A 24,305-nucleotide genomic window follows, 5' to 3' on the forward strand; every position below is an offset into this window, starting at 1 on the left:
AATATATCTCACGTGATAAAGCTGGGATGAAGAAAGGTAGTTTGAAAGAAGAATTACAGAGTAAAAGTGAGGTAAAGATTTTTAAAGATATCGTTGCATCTAAAATTGAAACTTCCTGTTTCTATCAACATCTTTCAAATCAGGAAAAACAAAATCCCCGTCCCACTGAGAACGTCTCACTCTGCAGCGGCTGCAGCTGGACGGAGGACGGACGGTGACGTGGAGACAGTTCAAGAGAAAAACGTACAAAAACACAACCAAATATCAGTTTCCACATTCGAACCCGTCTCTTTGTTTTCTCGTGCACACGGGGGATGAAGTCAACGATCTGTGAAGCTGGTGAGAAGTGAAATGTTGGGTCTGTGTCGGAGGAAGCGTGGAGCGGAGATTTGATTTTCAGCCTCGATATCGCAGGAAGTCAAACATGCGTCGGGACGATCGCGCGGACATTTTCGATTAAAAAGTTTCAAACCTGCACTCTGGAGAACCAGAAGTGAGCGGATCTGTCGTTACCTCCGCCAGAGACGTTGTTTTGATCTGCGCTTGTTTGTTTGATGTCAGTCAGCTGGATTACAAAAAAACTACTGAACAGGAAAGTGAGGGTACTGCAGCTTCCTCCCACGGTCCAGATCCGAGATTGGAGGTGTGAATGTTTTGTCTCTGTCAAACACTGGCGACCTGTAGTATTTTATATTATCCAAGTAAAACATTGGAGTACCAGGGTATCTTGCAGCAACATATATATCCGTGTCATACATTCACTCCCTTTAGTTTCCGAGACAAGGATTCATCGGAGCTTCAGCCTCTCGGTCCCGCGGTGAGTTGTTGTCTTGTTTCGGAAACAGACGAGTGATCAGCCCAGTTCTGAGGCGCTGCACTTTTCCTCCTGTGTCCAGAAACATCTCTTAATGTAAACAGTATTTCCACCTCTGGTTGTTGGTCTGGACTACAGGCGTCTCTGCAGCGAGGCGGGCAGGACTTCCAACCAGCAGCATCAGAGGCTCGCCGCCAGATTTGGTGTCAGTCTCAGGTTGCTTTTATCCGGCCACACAGAACAGAGGCAGTGTATGAAAGCAGGTCTCCGCTGCAGTATCAAAGATGCGGCTGGCTCTTTGTCAAGACGGCGACGTAATGAGATCTTAGCTGTTCAGAGTCGACCCCTGAGAGTTTCCCGTGCCAAACGTCCGGGGCCAGCCGCGGGTCAAGCCTCTCCTCGTGATTTATGTTCTTCTTTATCAGACATAATGAGTGTTCTCACAATTAGCTGGAGACATACTATCAGAGTCCAGCTCCGTGTCAGCGCTGACCCTCGCAGACACAGCTGCCTCTTAACGACGGCCGGGCGAACCCGGGGGTTTCTGTTTTAATGGGCGGAAATCGCAGCTTCGCCCGCTGCAGCCGCGGCTCGTTACGCGGCCCCACGAGAACAGCTCTCACCTCATCACGGCGGAGCGTCGGCTCGGTTTCTCCACCTGCACCCTGCTGTGACCTTTGAGGTTTTCAGTGGGAGAGTAAATGGACTTTCCGCTCACGGCTCATAGGTATCAACGACGACGACAAAAAAAGAGAGGAAGGAAGTAGGAGGCGTATTAGAGGAGCCTCGTGTTAAGTGTAAAACAAATGTGTGTTGAAGCGAAATCGATCATCTGTCTCATCGACTAATATGCTAGCATTGTTGATATGAACACGTAAAACTAGAAAAGTAGAGCTCGAAGGCATCAAGTCATGCCCGATCTCATCGGACCAAATATTTTTCAATGGAGGGTGAATTTTGCACCAATAGATTTATTTTCCATTCACCATCTTTTACACTGGCTCCATGTAAACTTTGTGACGTCAGTAAACAAAAAGGAGTTTGTCTCATTATTCAGTTCAGCTGATCTTTTAGAGTCAAACAGACCGTGGATGTGATTGACAGCTAGCACCGTCCAATAGGTGCAGGTGACAGGCTCTGTTGGGCTCCGCCCCCCCCTCTCCTACAAATATTGTTGCTTTTATTTTTTTTAAACCAAGATGGCGCCGGACAAAGTGCCAGGACGTCAAAGCAGTTCTTCTCAAACCGCGGCGCGTCGCCTCCGTTCTTATATTATTCATTTTGTACAAAAGCTCCAGAGGAGCAGGAACAAAGAGAATTTTCTCTCTTCACTCAAAAGTAACAAACATTCGATTCCAGAGTCGTCTTTCATTTTCATAACTTATACAAATTACAGTCTGATGAGAAAAAAGAAAAACATGCTCGTCACTGTCGCAGAATATTGTTCTCGCTCCTGATCTCGACACAAAGCGTCACTTGTGATGAAAGTCTCTCTGTCGTGATTCAGTGTGATAATAATAATGTTCCCATTTCCGACCAGAACGCCTGAAACATTCATGTTACAACACACACTTAAGATACCAGTGTTTGATTTCACTGCACAAAGAATTTTAATGAATGTTTGTTGCCTGATGGGAAAGTGAATGTGGAGCGGCACCACCCAGGGATGTGTCGGGAAAAAAACAATTAGAAAACTTAGAGCGGGGACTTGAGCTCGCTTTCACCTTTTCAGAACGTTGCGAACTCGACGCTTTACTTGTTTAGAGGTTTGTTTGCAGAGCAGCATTTCCTGCTTCACCCTCCATCATGAGTTTAATAGGAGCTTGTTGTATTGAACCATTAAAAACACCAGGAGTGTATCTTTCACAACGGTGCACGAGATATGTCATTTAGTTCCGATGAAAATGTGGCCGTTTGAAAACGCTTATTTTGCTCCGCTCTCTGTTAGTCAGTCGTCTATTGTTTCCTCTGAGCTAATTAATATCTCCATGCCTCAGGCTCCCAGCATGCATCACTGCATGTTGCCCACAGAGCCAGACTTCCTGGCAAATTGGGACTACAGAGGGACACACACATTCACTAACAACAGCACACACACACAGGGTTGGGGAAGACAGACGTTTCGCTGTGAGTCGTCTGCACGTCTGCCAAGGAAAGGCGACATCACACTGCGACAGGAGGATTTAATATTTCACATTTATGTCAGAAGTTCAGTGGCAGTGTTTGTCGTCCCACACACACACACACACAATTTTTCAGACCCAATTTTCTGGAGTCTGGAAATCCGTAAAAATATTTTTGGCGTAATCCAAACAAAAGGCACTAAAACACCTTAAGCTTATTTCAGGAAAGGGTCCGGTGGTTTGAAAATAAAAATATATGACCCTGTAAATGAAGAGGGGTTCTAATAGCTCATATTTTTCTCATGAATAAATAGTGAATATTGGACAGCAGTAAAGAATAAAACAATAAAAGAGGCCTCAGGAGAGCCACCTCGTATTAATCTCCTAAAAAGTACTTTGTGGTGGGCATGAGAAACATTACGTTACGTGGATGAATTTACTTTAAGGACTTTGTGAGTCCTCCGCTGACTCACCGCCTCCTCCAGCTCATATTTCCTACGTTTCCAGGCCGGCATCAACCACAGCGCAGAAACTGCTCTTTATGGATCGACCGGAGTTTAACCAGAGCCATCAATTACAGGACAGTCAGACACGGCAGATATTTGGTCATAAGTCAGCGAAGCAGGCAGCAAACTCCTCCTGAAGCAGTTAGCCCGCTAATAATGATTTAATGGACGGGCTTCGACAAAGATAAACAGCAACCTCATTCCTGACAAGGGAAGCTACTAATTACATCATGGAGGACAGGCAGAGAGGCAGGCTGTCTCTACATGAGCAAATAACCGGGTGCATATGTCTCCCATATGGAGGGCCGAGCCCCCGGGCCGCAGCTCTGCCCCTGGAAACAACACGACGGCGAAACCGCAAGTGAGAGCACATCCCCCGGGAGACTTTGATCATTATGAGCGGGAAAACGAAAAAAAAAACAAAAAGGGAGCGACTGATGATCAACAAACTCATCATAACGAGCTCTGATTTCATTTGTGATCATCAAAAGACGGCTCATCACAGCACGCCCATTGTGCACTTGACTATAAAGTCACTGTCGCTGCAAAGAGGCACAGACGAAACATGGCAACTTTCATTATGTGCATTTCAAATTCATAGCAGGGGCGAGCGCTCTGGTGCTAAAGTCTGGATATCCGGAGTATTCCTCCTCTTGAAAGGTAATGATCATACTTGTGGAAGGATGGCTGCATTATGCGGTTGATGTGTGCGGATCAGTAATCTGTTCCTCCTCTCGATGCCCCGAGAGAAATTATTTTAATTTCTACAGATGATGATGATGCTGTTAGCAAAGTTCTGCTTCACTCGCTCTTCTCTTCAAATCGTGGTTCCCAACGTGGGGGTTGAGTTCCTTCAAGAGGTCACAGGCATCGAATGTTTCCAGATAACGACCCTGAGCAGAAATAAAAAACATGAGAGATCTTTTAAATTAGATTATTAGATATTACACTGACGATAAACAACAACACCGAGCAGCTCGTCTGACACGTCCCCTAACAAAGCAGGTAAAGCCAGAGTGAAAATTAAAGGGAAATTAAAATGATCAATCTGAATATGAGCTGAATTCTCCTTTAACTTCATACGGTGGATTTGTAGAAGACACCTGTGCAACATTCATGCTCACAAACACGATTAAAACACATTCGTGAACAAGTTTAACTATAAGAACTGTTTGAGTTTATATTTTCTGTTTCTTACATAACTGAATACAAAACTTTTCTTCTGCACTTCTTGTTCTCGGAACATGTAGGAGTGAAAGTAATAAAAAGCTGCTGCCGTGTTTCCATCCGTTGTGTTAATGTGGTTAAATCATTTGAGAATTTGACTCAACCTCTCTCATTTTTCTCTGTGGCCATAAAACGAAGCGTCTCCAAAAAAACAAAAGTGCACCAGTGTTACAGAAAGTGCTGCTTTCATTTCACTGCCTCTGCTCTGAGATCAGCTGTGCAGGCCTGAGGCTCGGAGCTCGGACGTGAACCTCAGCGCTGTGGTTTGGAGCAGCACTTTGTAAACCTTTGGAATACTGTACGTTTTCACAGCAGGGGGTCAGGAGATGGGACTCTGCTCCTGCTTTCAAATCATCTTCAGCTTGTTTTTAATTATTTTTTTGTTCAGAAATCTATTTTACAATTAATTCTTTTTTTTTTTTAAATTGGCTAGCTGCCTGATTACTGTGTTTAATTTGTAGTTTTCTTTATTTCCATGGTTCTATTAATTTTTACGTTTTCATATTTAGTTTTTTAAGAAATCTGAATATTCTCGTTGATTTTCTTCTTTGAATATTTATTTGTATTATTGTTAATGAATATTTATGGATCTACTTTATCGTTTTTCGGGGTGAAATGTTTTACTTAAGTGAATCAATCTAAAATTAAAACATTGATTCAATTTGCTGCAGTTTCCTGCAAAACCTTTTACCCAAAATGCATCACTCTGTCCAAATAGCCCCGTAGAGACCTATTTATTACACGTGACGTTTTGTATTTATCGAGGCAGCTAATGTGGTCTTAGTCATAATTAGTCATTTCTTACGGAGGACAGAACGCGGTGAGTCGAGCGTCGGACGCCGCGGAGCCTTCACTCACATTCCTGGTTAGTCCTGTCATGTTGCAGTGTTTGTCTAACTAATACGATTTAGCTCGTGCGCACTGGGCCAGAGCCCTCGCTCCGAGCCGCAGGAGCCTGAGTGGCATCTTAACTTATACGCACACCAACACGTGGAATTTGCCATTTTCCATTTTATTTTGCCCCTGTGCCTCCCTGGAAGTCGTTATGTCTTTCAGCGGGATTACGAAGAACTGAAAACCCCAGAAACAAGAGAGGAGGTCTGTGCCGCGGAGGCAGACTCGCTGGAGTAAGATGCAAAGAGTATTTTCTTACAGTTCGAGCTGCCAGCAGCGGGGAAAAGAAGAAACAGGGATGTGGGGATAACGCTTTTTGAAATATTACTCTAAGTGGAATTAATTCCTGCCTGCTGAGCGCCTGGACTTCCCAGGTGTTACTGTGAAAATACCATCTGGCTCATTAATTGGAAGTTATTCCAGACGATTACTGATACCCCCGAGGAGCGCCGTCCACTCTCTCCGCACGCATGTTGAGTTTCACAAATAAGCCACCAGGCCTCGCCCGGGGGAGCGGCTCGACCGGGTTTTCACGGGTGAACATCGATTATCAACAGTTCAAGGTGGTTTACACACGTCGAAGGGAATTCACAGGAGGAAGAGAACGTGAGACCTCCAAGTGAAAACACAACAGGGAAACAAATTAAAGTGCTCGGACTTCCCAGACGGTGTAAAACTATTATTTTAATTAAGTTCACATCCACAAAGGTCTCGCTGCTCTCGCTGGAAATGAGTTTTTATGCACCGTAAAACTAACCGACAAAAAAAAAAGCGATGTTATTTTTGGAACATGAAATTAAGCAGCAGATAATTGAAAAGTTAAAGGTGATATTAAGACACGTTGAGAATATTGGCCGTCAGTTTCCTGACAGAGAAGCAGTTTGTTTCAGGGAAGTTTGATGGCGACAGAAACTGTGAAGCTAAAACCAGCTTTAACGCCTCAATGCTCCCGACGTTAGAATCACAGAACTCTGAGTTACGATGTTCGAGAGGATTCAACTTTCAAATTAAAAGAGGAACCAGCTACGTCTCATCGGACAACAGAGCCTCCACACATGTTGTTGGTTAAAAACTCAAAGGTGTTTAGTTTGTCCAGTTTGAGCTACTGTAAAAAACATGGCTGCCTCCGTCGAGAGGACCCCCTCCTGATGTGAATATCAAGGATTTCAAAATAAAGGCTCATTCTCGGGTCAACAAAACAACAATTTGTACAATTTAGATGAAACACATCAACAGGATTATTGTATATTTTAATTTTTCTGCCTATAGATTCTTTTACACTGAACCTTTAAAGAATTATAATCTCATCTCATCGTGAAGTTAACGATTCATCAGTTTCACTTTAATCCTGAACTTGGTGCTCGTTGATGAGAGAGTTCTGCCCTCGGCCCCTGAGACTCGGAGCAGGGCATCGGTCCTCCGCCCCTCTAACCCCGTCACTTAACCCTGACCCCCCCCACGGCCGAGGAACAGACCCACACTGTTGTGATTTCTTGCTTAGTTCACAAAACGGATCCATGTCTGTGTTGTTTTCTAGATAAAAGAAGCTGTGAACATTCTGCGGTTCCATAAATCTTCCATATCTTCAACAGAAGCATCAGGTTCACTGTGTCTCGTGAACTTCAGAGGGTCAGGCTTTGATTTCTGAAAACATAAATCTAAATTAAAACTTTCAGAAGAGTGAACATGGAGACATCAGCTGACAAGTTCTGTTTACTTTTATGTTTTAAAACTGTAGATGTACTTTTAGCTGCGTCTTTATTTGGTTTCCCCCCGGAAACATTTCCGTCCTGGATTTGCAGGAGTTGTGACTTTTTGCAGCATGTGTCGTCAAATTGAAAAAAACGTTTTCCTTAATTTGCGGAGATGCAGCCTCAAGAATCATGACTCCAGCTCTTCAAGATATTGGGAATTTTCAGTTTTTTACAGTTCGAGCTCAAGTTTTCTATTACACACTTTTTTTTTTTCGACCACCACATTTACATCTGGTTAAATTACTGTTATTTTTGAATAGTTGATCTTCGGGGTTTTTCCAAAAATATGTTGTTTTTCAACAGAGGCAAAATATCTGGTTTCCACTTTGAGCATCACTCAGAGGAAACTGTCCGGAGTCTGGTCGTAGATAAGATCTCACTTCCTCTCGCAGATCAGATTTAGCGTTTTGGAGCCTCGTTGAGAAATGACTGATAGAAAGTGGATGGGGCGTTTCGCTAATCAATAAGATCGCCCAGCAAACGACAGATCACTCGTCCAGATCCCCGCATCCTGCGCTCCATCCAGCACCATGAGCGATGGTGACACCTGTAATTGGATTCACTCTGAGAAACAACAGCAACAGAGGAACTGTCCAGAAAAAAATGAGGCAATTATACACGGCGGCAACGCAGAGAGCGGCGGGTTTAGACAAACTCATATTTATCCTGAGAGGTGAAGTGAAGCAGAAGGTGGCCACTCTTCAGAGGTGTTTTATTGAATTTGTCAGGCTGTTTCCGTCTCTGCACCCGGAACCTTTCCTCTGTCTGTTCTATCCATCACACACACACACACACACAAACAAACTCAAAATGATGGGTTTCTCCCTGCACCCCAGGGCTCGCTCGACCCCTGCACCAGATTAAATCTGACACTCGTGACCGACTCTGACAGGAGGGAGAAAATACTGCGGGTGAGGATGGGGGGGGGGGGTGGACGAGGTGAGGGAGGTGAGCTGGACGGTGGGTTTGGAGTGACAGACTAATTAGGGCTTTCCTGCTTGAAGCTTTATTTTCATATTTACTCCAGAGCATCAGAGGAGGCCGAACCGCACTGTGAGCGAGGCAGCTCGGATTACAACGTACACACACACACACACACACACACACACACACACACACACACACACACACTCACACACACACACAGTGAACACTTGCAGAGATAAGATTGACACTTGTGTTTAAACCAAGAGAACTGGAGATGATCAAACTGACAAAGAATGGCTCCCTCTGCTGGTGCAGATAGAATAAGTACAATCATCAGTTGTCAGATATAAGTATTAGTAATATGACGACCATTTTAAGATCAATTCAAAATCTTTATTCTTTATTTTGGGAATCCTATATATATAATACATAAATCGCAGTATGCAATGAATGTAAAGTAAATGTTTGTATCATACTATAGCTGTTATTTACTACATCCTGTGTACATTACATTACTTCCTATGAAGTATTTTTACACTCTCAATCCATTTTTGCACTATTCCGATTTGCAGTACTCTCATCCACCTTGTGCCTTATGACCGCGTGCTATGTCGTGCTGTGTACTACGTTTCGATTACTCATTGTGTTGCGTACTTATGTTCTGTCTGCTGTTGACATGTTTACACCGGGGATCAGAGAGAAACAGCTTTTCAATCCCGTCCATGTCCTGAACATATGATGATGACAACAACGTTAAACTAATTTTTAATATTCAGGAAAAGATAAACTTGACTATTTCCAGAGGTGGAGTGACACACGTGTGGTTCTTCAGTGAGTATTAGCAGCAGAGGGGTGTAGTGTTCGTGGGATTAACTTGAGATAAGTGGCGCTGGAGGAACGTGCGGCTCAGTAATGTGCTGTATAGTGTCTGTGTGGGATGTGTTAACGATCAGAGGAATGTAGAACGTGCGCTGGCCACAAACACACCGTGGATTATTACCTGCAGGGAGGAGGTTCTGTCTTCATCGCTTTGTTTGTTTGTCAGCAGGATTACGCAAAAACTGCTGAAACGATTTCTTTGTAGAGGAACGGTGGATGATCCGAGACGTTTTGGGTCGGATCTGAATAAACACACTAACAAGGAATACAGGGAGGGAGGTCGTCACTCTCTGAGCAGCCCTGTAGTTTTTATTCTCCTGGCATTAAAACGTGGATACTGCAGAGTTCCACCAGTTTCTAACAATAAATTCAAAAGTATAATAATCAAGTTGCATAAATTAGATCAGTGCTTTAAATCTGCCTGATTTATTTAAACTTTTTAATCAATATCCATGAATTATTCCTTATCTCACAATATGCAAGAAAAAAAGAATCCACCCCTTTTGGTCTAGACTTCTTTGGTTCAGTAGTTTTTGTTTAAACCTGCTGATGAACGAACGATTGGTTTTGTTTTTATAGTTCTGACTCCAGTCGAGGACGTCACACCTTCTAAACGTTGTTTAGCCCCATGAGTCAAATTTGAATTTAGCAGATAGACAGAGCTGAAGACAACCTCCGTGACAGAGGAAACAATAAAACTGCTTGAGATTGTGGAAACAATACTGTTGATGTGTCCTTTGCTTCCTAACTCCCTCTTTTGCTCCTGTCATATTTCCCGTTAGAGATTTTCCAACCCTTCAACTCGCTCTGATAAGCAGATAGCTTAGACAACCTATGAGTTTGTATTTCTTTCTAATTACAGGAAACTGTGCAGTAGCTCTATGTTTGATAAATCGCTCTTGTCACCTTACCCCCCTGGTGCAGTTGTAAAAGCTCTGCAGGCGATCGACTCGGCAGTTTCTCCCCCGCCAGGATTTTATTTCCACATTTCTTTGAACATGGATATGAGGACGCATTGAAAATATTCGACTGTGCACGCTGACGCACGCGGAGTAACACAATCTCACACGACGCAAAAGAACAACATGCATCACACAAGACAGTATATCACTCCACGAACACGGTGTGTATTGTATGTACTGTACGTGATGCAGTGTAGCTGCAGCTGGGGGGGTGGGGGGGGCGGCGGTGGTGAGTGACCAACAGTGCGGAGCTGAGATGAGGTCATTTGAATAGTATATCACTTTTAAAAAGAGAAAAGAAAATATCCCCCGGAGAAAACCCAGAAATGGGCACGAGCAGACGAAGGTGGTATCACAGGAAGATTGAATGTACGACATGTTACTTTACCATGAATCATGATACGTCCATTTCCTGTGTTGTAGTTTGTGAGCGATCTCTCCCGGAGGATAATTACAGCCTCTACAGTTCAGCTTTTCTCCAGTGATTTCCTGCCCCTTGAAATTAGGCCTCGCCGGGTCCATTTATCATCTCGTTACCCACCGTCATGTTCTCTATATTTAGATTCAGGTCTGGAGGAGGAGGTGGACAACGAGCATCGATGGTGCCAACAACAACAACAACAACACAACACCTGCAATCCTACACTCAGATCATCCTCATTTCAGTACAGCAGGTTAGATGTTTGAAAACAAGCGACATCGACCTTTGTCTTCACTGTGGATTCATCACAATAACATTCAAATAATAAATAATCATCCTACGACATCATTTCTTCTCGTGTTGTGTCTAAAACCGTATTAATCAATATTTAGTTTCACAGTTTTTCTGTCATTTCCCTGAGTCTCTCCCTATCGAGACATTCATTCATTATTGCCGAAAACATCCGTACAAATAAAACAAGAATAAAAAACATATAAAGGCAACAAAGAAGCCAGAAGAGTTGGTTTTAAATCCTCTGGGGACCATGAATATCTCCAGTAAGTGTTATGAAAACCTGCTCAGAAATTAGGAGATTTAAATTTTACAAACGCTGCCGTCTCAGCAGCGAGGACGTCATTAGATAGAGGGGGAGTGAATCCACGGCCCTGCAGAGACACGTGCTCGACCAATCGTGAGTCAGGCTGAGCGAGGGCTGGGCGATAACGCGACAAAGGTGATTATCGCAAAATAACTTTTCCTTGATAAAAATATATAAGACATGGTCGATAGAATTTAAAGGGTCGTAAGTGGAGAATGTGACCAGCAGGTGGTGCTAAATAAAAAGACAGGGGATTATCAAAGTCTCTAGAATTCGTCCTCAGGGGAGCAGCGATGTTCCTCTTCAGTTTTCTCCAAATTCAAACATTATCGAGACAATTCAGTCCAGACAAAACATTTCTGCCTCACCAGACCAAACAGTGGCACCTCTGACTACGTGAGCGGAGGGAGACGACCCCGCAGCCGTGATGTTCTGCACGTACAGAATGAGAACACGTGTGATAACATCCACCAAGTCTGCAGTTTTATTTATTTCTTTTAACATGACACCTCTGTTATGAATAATGCAGCAGGGCTATAAATACTGTGGGAGAAATCAGGCTTTGGAATCAGGGTGATAAACCCTGTGGAGAAAGCACATTACTCACAGACGTATGATCGCCTTAAATGCAGACCTGGGGAAATGTTACGTGGATCTCTTGAGCTTTTCTCTCTCGTTGCTTCATGGTTAATGATGACATTTCTCAGGCGCTCAAATTAAACATTGCTTCATTTAAACAAGGGGCTTTTTCTTTCAGGAAATATGTTTCATGAGGAGTCATTAAAATTCTGTTAAACATGTGCGACAAACTCCCCCGAGAGGTGAACACCGGTAGCATAAAATATGACCGTGCTAGTTCGCCTCTTCGTGGGGAAATGAAGGAACGAGCGCTAACACTTAGCGTGATGTTTATTTGACAAGGCCGTCACTCCAAAAGAAACCTCTGCACTAACCCGTAAACACACTTCACCTGCAGTTTAAACAAAGTCTCAGCTTCAACTCTTTTTTTTTTTTTTATCTGAGAACAAACCTTCCATTTTATTCCCCCTCAGTGCATCAATAAAACAGCAGGCGAGAGTTTATTTTGAAAAGGACAAGTAGGAAAACATCTTAGAAAGGACTCCGACCTTTGGCTCTTTGTTGACTTTAGATTAAATGAGGTGGCAGCGGTCGCATCAAGACGGCCTCTGAGACCATCGGGAGTGCGTCATTGTGTCGGTGGGAAAACGCAGAGTGGGAAGTGAGAAGTGATGAGGGTCGCAGCCGGGTCATGACACGAGGAGTGGGGCCAATTGAGTGAGAGGGCCCCCGGGGGCCTCTACTCATGTACGAACCTCCTCGACCAAACTATATAGTTTATGTGAGCGACCTCAGGACTTCTGTTCCACAACACACACATATATCCAACATGTGGACGTCTAAACCCGTCATCACTCGACCACAGGTTTTAAAAGGAGAAACTGCACTTTTGAACATTTACAGCGACAACACCGTGATGATACTCACCACCGTGATACTTTGGATTTCTGTAATCGTTGCATTCTAGATTTTAGCACCGTTTCATCTCCGGCAGATGAAAAAGCTTTAAATTACACGTTATTAGATAAGACAAAGATACTCCTTCTTAAAAGATCCTGTGGGTTTGAAAGTTAGACACAAATAAACACGAGTTATTAAAGTTCAAGTGAGAAACATATGAATAGAATTTAAAATAATGAAATGTTGAAACACATGGTTTTCACTGAGCAGAGACAATAACATGTTAGCATGAAATATCTCGGGATAAGTCTGTAAGTGATCAGTCAGCGACCACTTCTGGCTCAGTCCTGCTCCATTTGAACTGATACTGGTCGTCTCAGTTTGATTCCACATCAAAAACACACCCTTCCCTTTGTCCTGATACGAGCGACGGCTCCACCAAACCCGCTGTGATCTTCTGCTTCCCCCTAAAAGTCATTCCCGCTCTCATCGTATTTCCCCCAGCAGTATCTCTGTCGCCTCTTCCTGCCGTGAACTAACTCAAAACATGTCCGCCTGTGATCCAGCACACCGGGCCAAACCGTTATTTATTCATTAAACTGAGCGTTCGTTTTGGCTGGGGAGAAGAATCCCGCCGGTTCCTGGACGGGATCGTGTGTCGGGCCGTCCCCGGGAGTCTGGAGGAGACGCTCCAGGTCGCCGGGAGGGAGGAATTCCTGAGAGGAAAATAATGTGTCCATGTGAATGGCAGTCAAGTGTGTCAGCTGATGAGAAAACATGTTTTCTGTTAAGTCCAGACATAATAAACATGATTAAAGGCTCATAAACAGTCTGAGGACGATGGGAAGAAAGAAATGAGAAAAACTTTATGCTAACTTTAGAACTTGGAAAATGAAAAACAGAAAAGAACAACTTTTATTCTGCACAAATAAACACAAGGCCGCACATTATGAAATTATATCTGCTGTTAATCAACATCATTAGTTTAAATGATTTGTCCAGCTGGTTCCTACTATTGCAAGAGAAAATACTCAAGTGAGAGACGATTAGAGCGCAGCACAAAAAGAGGGTCGTAAAAGGTTTCTAACAAAACAACATTTTATATATATCAATCAAAAATTATGGTTTTTCTCTCCTGTCGTGTAACAACTAGAAACACACACACTCGGCTCCACTGAGGCCCAACAGTCACTTTCATTCAATCCAGCTGCTCATAGATATTAGTCCCTAAATATGCCTGATTTTTTTTCATCAAGATCCATAAATTATTCTCTGGGAAATGAAAGAAAATGTAAAAATCTCACAATGTTGAAAAAAGTGACTTCATGTATCTGTTCTTTACTTTCAGGTACTGCAGAATATCTGTACTTTCTCCTCCACTACACTTGTACAAAGAACTGTGTTACATCTTCATTTATTGATAATATATCTTTAAAAGTAATCAATGACAAGGGGGGGGAACTGGTTCAATGAGCCAATCTGAGCGAGCAGGTAACATTAGCTCTTACACCTCAACTTGTGTTTAGAGATTAAAACACCTAAAACAGATCAGGTCCCCACTGAGACTCAGAGCGGAGCCATAACAACCAGCCACAGTGATGGAGCAGATTGTTGAAGTACTTTTACTTTTAATGCTCTGGGTATATTTAAAAGCACCATTGACTGACTGATGCTAAATGTCCTGACGGTGAGAACACCGTCCACTGAGCCTGACGGCTTAAAGTGAATTAAAATGACTGAATGTCAGTGAACTCCTCACAATTTCCTCATGATGTAACGTAATGAGCCTCAGCGAGTTTCTCTGCAAATCAAATCAGCCGCTGATGCTGGTGATAAGGATCTTAATTAAAGATGATGATGACGTTGTCTCTGATGACTCAGCAGTAATGGTTACGAGCGAATATGACCATTAAAACTCCTCCGCTTTGTTTACTCGTCTTCTCGTCAGCAACGAGCATTTTTAACTAGAAAAACCTGCGTCCGTCCCTCCCCACGGCTCTGGAGCCCCGGGGCCGCCCGGTGCTCCTGGTCCTGATTGATTCTCTAATAAAGAATGAACAGCAGCGCCTGGTGCTTTGGGTAATTGTCGTATTTGTCACCCTCACGAGCAGCTTCTGTCATCTAATTGAACAGAGTTATCAGACAGCGGCAGTGATCCATATCCTCCTCACAGCGAGAATGAGGAGTCGTTAAGAGAGACATTAAACGCATCACACACACACACACACACACACACATTCAGCGTGTCACGTTGATTTTAGTGTCGGCTCAGATTGATGCTGAAACCAGTTTCCAGAACTGCACGTAGAGTTTCATCCTCACCTGGAATTCAGATCATTGTCATGAGCGCTACACAACCAGACTCACAACTGTCAGATGCACTAATTATTTTTTAGCAGATAAACTTACACACACACACACACACACACACTTCAGTTGTGTCATCGCTGACGAGCTTTGCGGTCGAGATGAAATGACGCATGTTTGTAAAAGACGATAGAAACACGAGGTGCTAAATCTTTACAGGCTCAGGTTGAAGGAATGTAACCGCAAATGAAACCTTTTCAGTAAAACTTGTTATTGCAATAAAACAAGAGTGAAAACTTAATTCCAGCTCTTTGTGTTCTGAGAAACTCAACCACAAGAGGCTGAATGTCTGGGAAACTACTGTGAGTGTCTGAATGGAGCAGCAGTGATTTTCTGACTCAGGATTAGTTCTTTGAAACGGACGACAGGCGGATATCAACACGTCCCAGAGGATCCTCACAACATCAGATATTTTAAACTTCATAAAACCCAGAGAGTGAAATATGCAGAAGGAGACAGAGATGGTGCAACAGGACACGGAGGATGTGAGAGGTTCCTCGACAACATGCAGGGAGGAGGAAGAGGAGGAAAAGGAGCAGGACGCTACCTTGTTGGAGAACTTGTGATGAAAGACTTGAACTAATGTGCGCATGTCCTCTGCAATAATTTATGACCCCCTGCAGCTGTGCAAATACCAGCGTCGAGCAACATTCCTCACTGCAAATGTGACGGCCTGAGTCTCAGTGTTCTAATGACAGATCAGCGCTGGATAATTCATCCGAGGGCCCTAAAATATGCAATTACTCCACAGTTGCTCCGGATTCATCTGTCACACGGCTCAGCCGCTGTCTGACACGAGGCGGCAACTGAGCGTTATGGACCCACATGTTCTGCTGTTGTTGTTTGTCACTGCTGACAAAGATCTCGGGCACAACGAGAGAAATGTGACGGGAAAACTTTTTACGAAGACAGGAAAATGTCTATTTTGGAAAAAAATCGCCAAAAGCTCTGGAATCTTGTTGTCTTTCCTAGAGGACGTCTTCATCGGCGTCTTCATCGTGTATGATTCCTCTTCCTTAGATATTTGAATAGTTTTTTTCAGTTTAGCTTCTGTCATCGATACACCCCCTTCGTTCGCTTCCGGCTGTATCCTCACGTGTGCTCCCTCGGATATGTTACGGACATTTAACTCGGGGGTCTGGTAGGAAAAGTTCCAGAAAACATCTGGACCAACTGACTCGGACATTTGCGTTCCCACATAAAGACCCTCTGGAAGATTTCAGGAAAGTGTCTGAACCTTTGAAAACTGCTTTTAAAAAAATCCTCCCACAGTGAAGAGCCAAACGTTCTGACCTCTGAACTCAGCGATGACGAGTCCGGGGGCGTCAGAACTACTTCCAAAACACAATCATTCCCCACAGACTTCTGACGTCCAGCGCTCTTAATGTCTCATTATTCTGTCAACACAAACTCCTGGGCTCCTGCCATCCTCTGAGATACGACCACGATTTCATTTACTGCCATCGGTCACGGGTCCAACAGCAGATATTAGAAGCCAAATATCTTTTTGGAACGAAATTCCAAGAGCGGACGTGAAAAAAGATCCTCCTGCTGTAATAAGCAGAGATTATTAATCAACGTGTTTGCCAGAAGAGCAGTTTCCTCCTCTCCTCGTCCTCCCACAGGGATTCTCTCAAATTGTTTTCGAAACACACAAATTATGAAATGTGAAGGCGACTGATGAAATCTGCTCTCGTTGACCTGCTTTTGTCCCAGTTTATGGTTTTCAGACACTTAATCTTTTCTTCCTTCATGTGTTTGCAGTCAAACCTGTCCATCTTTATTACATGATGCCGTTTACTTCTGTTTTTTATTACCGTCCCATGTGGAAAATTAAACAAGGATGCAACAGTTTGTGGAAATCAAAAGAACATATTATCATCGTAATGTATGAATCGCACCAAAGAGCAGAGAGTCAAAGAAGGAGAGTAAAGAAAGTGCCTGAAACCTGTATTCTCTATAATGACCTGCAGGGGGCGACTCCACTGGTAGTTTCTATAGAAAACGACTCTACTTCTCACTTTATAATGTCAGTAAACTTTGTCTCAATGTTTAGTTTCAAGTCTTCTTCAACACAGCTGATGTTCATTTAGTCAATTTTGATCATTTAGATTAAAATACCTTACCTTACCTTTACAAAGTACTTATTTCAACCAAAGACATAATTTTCGTATTTGGTCGTCAGATCCAAAGATATTAATATTGATTAATACACATCTCTACAAGATAGAGATCATTGTTTGTCTCTTAATCTCACATCAGTGTGTTTTGTGCTCTGACCTCTCACCTGTGTTGTCGGACAGACGCATCTTTATTTGCTCCTGTAAACCCAGCAGGTGAAACCTGCTCCGCTCGTGTCCATTACCACGTTATTCTCTGGTAATGTCTCTGCCGGTGTGATGACTCTAATCACGGCTGTCGTTCAAGCCGGCCCTGCAACATAATTGAGTCGTAGGAAATTAGCTAAAGGCTAATTTGTTTGATTATGCGTGAATTTGGGGGAATTACGGTGCTAAATGATGACGGCTGTGTGGCAGGTAAAAAATGAGCTGTGGGGAAATTGTTTAAGGAGCTCGACCGAGGTGCAGCGACGCAGCCGCTGTCGATAATGTGTCCGTCATGCCCGCAGATCACCGCCATCCTGCCAAAACCTCGTAAATCCAGCAGTTGACTTTCATGGTTTATTAGCTGACGAAAAACACGGCTCTTGGAAATCCAGCTGCTCGCCACGTGAAGCCTTTCAGAGGCCGTCAGCTGATGGTTCGTGTGTTCACCACGTGTAAATAAGATGAGCCTCTCAAAAACAAGATCTTTGGTGAACAAAGATCAGAACAGTTTCATTTCAGTAAATCTTGACTTCACCTTCTCTCGGTGTCTCTGTGTTGAAACAAAGGTCCGACAAACTTAATTAACGTCTGTGCTGCTGGGCAACACGCTCATGAAGCATATTGCGTTACTGTGGGATCAGGTGGCGGCTGAGGAAGGAGCTGATTTACATTCAGATGCAACAAGATTATTTATTTTACCACGAGAGAGTTTATGAGACTCCACTGAATCAGTTATTACCTCCAGCAACGACGTTATGTGTTCGTTTATTTATTTGTTTGTCTGAAAATTTGCAGGATTGTCCAAAAACGACTGGACGGATTTCCACAGAACTCTGCAGAGAAAGATAGAGAGATAGAAGATAGAAAGATAGAGATAGGCCGAGAAAGATTTATTTTCTTTATCACTTTCTTTAACATTGTGGTATTTTTCTACATTATCATCTATTTACCAGAGGGTGTATGAGTGTCTGCAGTTTCATGCAGCTTTATTGAATTTAAAATTTGGAGCTCTGGCGGAGGTGTGAGCTCCTACAGCCGACTTATCCAAAACATTTCACCCTTACACCCGAAGACTTACACAGAAATGTAATAAATATAAAATATCTGTACTCATCAACTATTTACACTTTAAAGTTGTTTAGGTCAATCCCCCTATTATCATTATACTAATAATAACTATTATTATTATCATTATTAGCTTTTGCATGTGGATTACAGGTCTACAAAAAGTCAACACTGAGTGATCCCTTCACAAAAACATGACTTTCTTTAAACAATATTTCTGTAGCAAACCATTTGAGTATTTCTCTTCATCCCTCCTTCAAGTTGATCCTGATTTGTATCTGTTTTCTTCTGATTCTGTCTCTTGTGTGTTTCACTTCTCTTTCCCTCCTCTACACACTCTGTCTTCCTCTCCCTCCTCCCGTCTCCGTCCCCGGGTGCACACACAACAGTCTGGAAGTCATTTCAGAAAGAAATTAACACAGGAGTCGACTTTACTCTAATACTCCCACACAGCAAATTGGATTCGTGCGCTTCACTGACTCTGAGTATCAGTGTGTTGCAGGACACAAAGCCTCCTGCAGCAAGTCACAAACACAGACTCCAGAGGGAGACGCTGCTGAAGCCTTCAGTCGAACAGGGACTGAAAACACACGGCCGGAGATCTGTGGACACCCGACCTTCAACTGTGCTGTAGTTAAACATCTAAATCCAGAGACACTAGATTATGATGGACGACATCTAACCCCTAACCCTATCTATATATCCATTTATATATCCATCTATCTATCTATCTATCTATCTCTCTATCTCTCTATCTATCTATACATCTATCTATCCATCCATTCGTCGTCTGTTTTCAGTCTTTCCACCAGATTTTGTATTATTGAGGTTTGATCCAACTTTAAACTACAATAATAATAATAATTGTTGTGATGCAAGAGCGGGCTTTGACCACCAGGTGGGGCTGTCGGGCTGTTGTCTTCCCTCAGTGGAGCATAGTGATGAGGAACCTGCAGTACCATCGTAGCACCGCTAGGGGGCGTGAGAGGGCAGTCACTGAACTGGATTCATCAGTTTTTGGACTTTCAAAGTAAATCTAACAGGTGATGAAATATAAAATAAGATAACAACCAATAAAATTAATCTATTTAATATTGTTTATCGACATAATTGGATTTATTTATTTATGTTGTAACTGTTTGAATTCGTTGTTTGATTAAGAGTCCGACACACAATGAAGAGTTTTAAAATAATAATCAAAATCATCGATCATCGATATAAACTGTTGAGTTTAGAATACATTTTACCTTGTGATGTGTTTTCTAATTATACTTCTACACTGAAGCGTCACTGGGGAGAAGTTTAGTTTTGTGCTTTAGATGAATTCATGTTTTAAAGTTTTATCTGTGTGGCGTATTTGAGAGTTTAATCTTGGAGTTTGATCCTGCATTGATTTATTTCATTGATTTATTTCATTGATTTATTTCATTGATTTATTTCATTCTATCACTGATTGATTCTTGTCGTCGGTTGAAGAGAAAACAACTGAACACAAAGTTAAAAAAAAGTCATTTGATTATTAAGAAAGTTTTAATCAAAAGCAATTTCCTGCCTGACGTGTTTGAGAGAGAGGAAACTCAATTTTAACACAACCAGCTCTAATCAATGTGACACCCTCTGATCCTCCTTCCTGTCCGGCTAATTGAGAAACTGTGTTAATGACTGAACCTGTGCAGCCAATCACAAGCCGGCGCTGAGCTGTCTCCGGGTAGAGCAGAGGCCCGAGCTGCTGGCTGGATGAGCTCTAGTAGTGATTCCTGAGCAGAGGAACGAGCTGCTCCATATGGCAGAGCTGTGGGACTCCTTTGTGTCGTGATTGATGTGACTCACGTTCACTTTAAAGGTTTCCTCCTTCACTTTAAACCCCCTCCCCCCACACTCCTCCTCTCTCCTCCGGCCTCCCCCGCTGCAGCAGCTGATCTGCAGGGTGGATGGGGAGTCAGCTCCACGTTGATCTGGCCAAGTGTGCCTTTCGTTTTGTATACAACAACCCCCCCCCCCCCCCCCTCACCCCTGCAGCCTGCAGCCTGCACACTCACAGCTCCAGACTTTGTTTTTGGTGAAAGGGGCCGTCTCAAATGTCCTATGCAGCCGCAGCAGCTGCTCCTGGACCTCGCCATTCTTCTGCACAAAGGAGCAGAGAGGGCCGGGGTCTCCGTGCACCTTTGTGCGGGCCCCTCCTCTGGTTCTTCTGCTCTTTGTGCCCATTGATGAGGGTGTAGAAGTGTTGGCTGTTGCTTTTGTCTGGGTTCTGTTCTTGGTGAGGGTGATCAGGGGGTGGGGGGGGCATCTGATCTGTTTCTACAGCGCACATGTCGATTGTTGTGATTTTGTTTGGCGACTAAAACAACAATTATCTGCGTTAAAAACTCACGAAAGGTCCTGAAAGATGATATAAATGTTATATATGTTATATATGCATATATATATATGAATCTTCAACCTGTTGTTGAAAGCTCCAGTAAAAAGCTTGTCAATGAACCTTACATTATGTGTTTTATTTATTTTTCTTCTGTCAAGCCGCAGGTTTCAAGAACAACTTTTATGATTAAGATTTAAATTTTTCTAGTGTGGATATCTGAAACACAACACACACACTCAGGGTTGTTGTAGTGTCTGAACAAGGCCCTTGAGGGCCCCAACTCTGAATGGAGAGGCAGTCCAGTGTTTTGGCAACAGCTGGCAATGTGTGTGTGTGTGTGTGTGTGTGTGTGTGTGTGTGTGTGTGCGTTGTCAAGTCTGAGTCTGCTTTGTCCGTTCAAGCTGCAACACTGAGCGTAAACAGATGAAAGTACCTGATCATCACACACTATTTATTTATTTACAGTCCAGATAGAATCTGAGGCACTTTCACTTCACACTCACGTCTAATTATCCTGTAAATAAACATCGTCTGATAACAAAATGATGAAAATGGAAAAGAAAAAGTGTTTGAATGTGTAAAGAATCGTTTCGTTTAAAGTTCAGTCGACCAATGAGAGAGAAGCAGCTTCAGGTTCGTTAACTTGATTAATGATTAGATTCATCAGGAGCTGAATCAGGTCTGACGGAGCCAGACATTAGCATCGACAGCTGATGACTGAGGGAATGAAGTGTGTGTGTGTGTGAGTGTGTGTGTGTGTTACACATGCTGACCTGCAGAATAACAACAGCAGGCTTATGTTAATTATGGAGGACGATATTAGTATAGTTAAAAAGTGTATTAGCATAGTTATCAGACAGTGAGTTAGCTGAAGCTAACGGCTGAAACTCTTCAGCTCTGATTCATCTTTAAATCTTATTTCACTCACAAACAATTTCCCCCAAAAATGTAAAATCGTTAAAGAAACTCCTCAGATATGAATTTATAAAACTGAATGAATGTTTTCATGCTTTTAGAAACTTGATGCTTCCATTCTGAGAATTGTATTAACTTCCTGACCGTGTCCTTTATCGATCATTTGATCAAATGTTATCATTAAAAGAAAAATACATTTGTAAACAAACTAATAAAAAGAAATGAATTTAGACTGACGGATGCCTGTATCCAAGGCAACCGGCTCAACCTTAACATCAGCAAACTAAGAAGTCACCCAGACACACACACACACACACACACACACACACTCGGCCTGCAGCCCGTCATCACCATCTGCTGCAGCTCTGCGACCCACAGAAAAGATTTTGTGAGGAGGAGGAGGAGGAGGAGGAGGAGGAGGAGGAGGAGGAGGAGGCTTTTACGCTGAAAGGACACTTGAGAAGCAGCATGTGGCTGCAGTGACCGAGCTCTTTATGAGCCGGGTTGAGGCCGAGGGCAGCCATTGTGCTCGAGGGTGACAGAGTTCAGACTGACAGGATAATATAAAGAGTATTTTTTGATAGTAATACTTTTCCGTTTGTGAGTATTTAAAGCCTGTGGAGGTTTCCTCAGGTGTGTTTCTGAACTTTGGACCGAGTTGCACACGGTGGACAGTTTTGAATGCAAGCAGAGTGACCAGCTCTAGATTTACCCACATCTCTATGATGTGTCACTTGTCACCACCATCTTTTGTCTGAGTTTTGTGATCTGCCCCCTACTGGAATCCTGCAGTAACACTCACAGAACCTACGCAAGTACGTGAACAAAAAAACGCTCACAGTTCATCCGGTTGACTTTGTGTACGTGTGGTCGAACAGCAGGTTAAATGACGAGCCTTAAGCTAGCTGTTTCCCTCTGTTTCCAGTCTTTATGCTAAGCTAAGCTACAGTATAGCTCTTTACTCTTGTCGATGGTTGAGAACAGAGGGGGTCGCAGCTTGAGGCCGAGTGTGATTTGTGAATATGAGCAATACAAATAAAGTTGGATTGACTGACTCCAGCTAACAGCGGAACATGAGAGAGACTTGATGCTTGTGATGCAAGAGGTTTCAGCTCCTGTCGTGTTTCTGAGCGCTGCAGGGGGATGTTGTCAGGACTTACTGGTGAATGGATGAATGACAGCAGGCTTGTGCCGGGCAGAGGCCGACCTCCTCCTACTCCTCCTCCTCCTCCTCTCTCCACCTCCCTTTCTCCTCGTCATTAAATTGCACAGCAGATGGAGCGAGTGCAGGGAAGGTTGCCGTGGAGATTTAAAGGGATGATTACGTTTCAGCTGGTTCTACCTTTCTTTCTTCTTTCTTTCTTTCTTCTCTGACACGAAGGGTTAAAGTAGAACAGGACCAAACAGACTGAATCAGTGACTCTGCTCGTTCTGTAGTCTGTGTGTGCTTCACTTCTCATTCTGGAAAAATGTTGCAATCGACATGTAAGCATCATATCAAACTACAAAGAAGTTGGAAAAGTGTGTGTGTGTGTGTTTGTGTGTGTGTGTGTGTGTGTGTGTGTGTGTGTGTGTGTGTGTGTGTGTGTGTGTGTGCGTCATGGGGGGCTGCAGCAGCTGCTGGCTCCACAATAGATGGCAGTGACGTGCGACACACAGTCACTATAGAGTTTGATTCCACACACAAAAGCCTCTTAAAGCCTCTGAATCACTCGGCGTGTGCCAGGAGCAAGAGATCAACTTATTTACTCTGCAGCTTCAGTTTGCTCGACGCTTCTTGACTTTTTTACGAGCTGATCTGGTTCATGAAGATTAAACTTAATTCTGATAACTCTTCACGTCTGAATCACCATCACATACAAGTCTTGGAAAAACCCAAAAACTTCCTGTGCATCTGAACTGAAATGCTGCAGGTTTTACGCCTCTGTGCAGTTATTTAGGAATTGATATGTTTGCTTTGCTGCATTAGCATGATGCTACAGTGCATGATGCACGCAACTGCATGTATTTGAACGTCTAAATATTTCCCAGACACCCTGCACTTTGTTTTAGTTTTTGCAGGAGCCCCTCTGAATGAATGAGAAAACAGTCGGCAGGGACGTAACCTTGTGATTATTTAAAGAAGTAGTGTTTTACAGGGAAATTAGTTTTCTTTCTGAAAGTTAAAATGCTGCTGCTCATGCATGTTCGGTAAACATGCAGCCTGCAAGTGGTCGGCTGGGTTGAATAACACAGATAAATGAAAGTGTCATGGTAGCTGCTGGAGCTTTACTTCATTTCTTACAGTGAGTCCAATGAGTCCAGTCGCAATCTTCTCATCTAACTCTTGGCAAGAAAGTTAAGAAAGTATTTCCCCAAAATGTTTGACTGTTCCTGAGGTTTTATGATGAATTCATGCAGGAAGGTTCATATTAAAGACTAAGTGAGGCGGAGAATGAATCTCTGTCACAACGTTCCTGATGTCATGAAGCAAAATATGTTGTTAAAGATGTAAAGATGAGTGAGTTCAGGCAACAGATCGCCGTGGTCAGGTCGCCTCCATGTCGCAGGACCAGGAGACAAAGAAGCTCATATCATTACAATCCAGTTTCTTTTCATTCAGGTGTTACTAACTGAGATTTTTGTGCCGGGGAACCTGATTGGTTTTGTTTCAGTGTCGCTTTAATGCTTCAGGAGAAAATACCT

The sequence above is a fragment of the Paralichthys olivaceus genome, chromosome 18 (assembly GCF_024713975.1).
Source record: "Paralichthys olivaceus isolate ysfri-2021 chromosome 18, ASM2471397v2, whole genome shotgun sequence".
Taxonomy (NCBI): Eukaryota; Metazoa; Chordata; class Actinopteri; order Pleuronectiformes; family Paralichthyidae; genus Paralichthys; species Paralichthys olivaceus.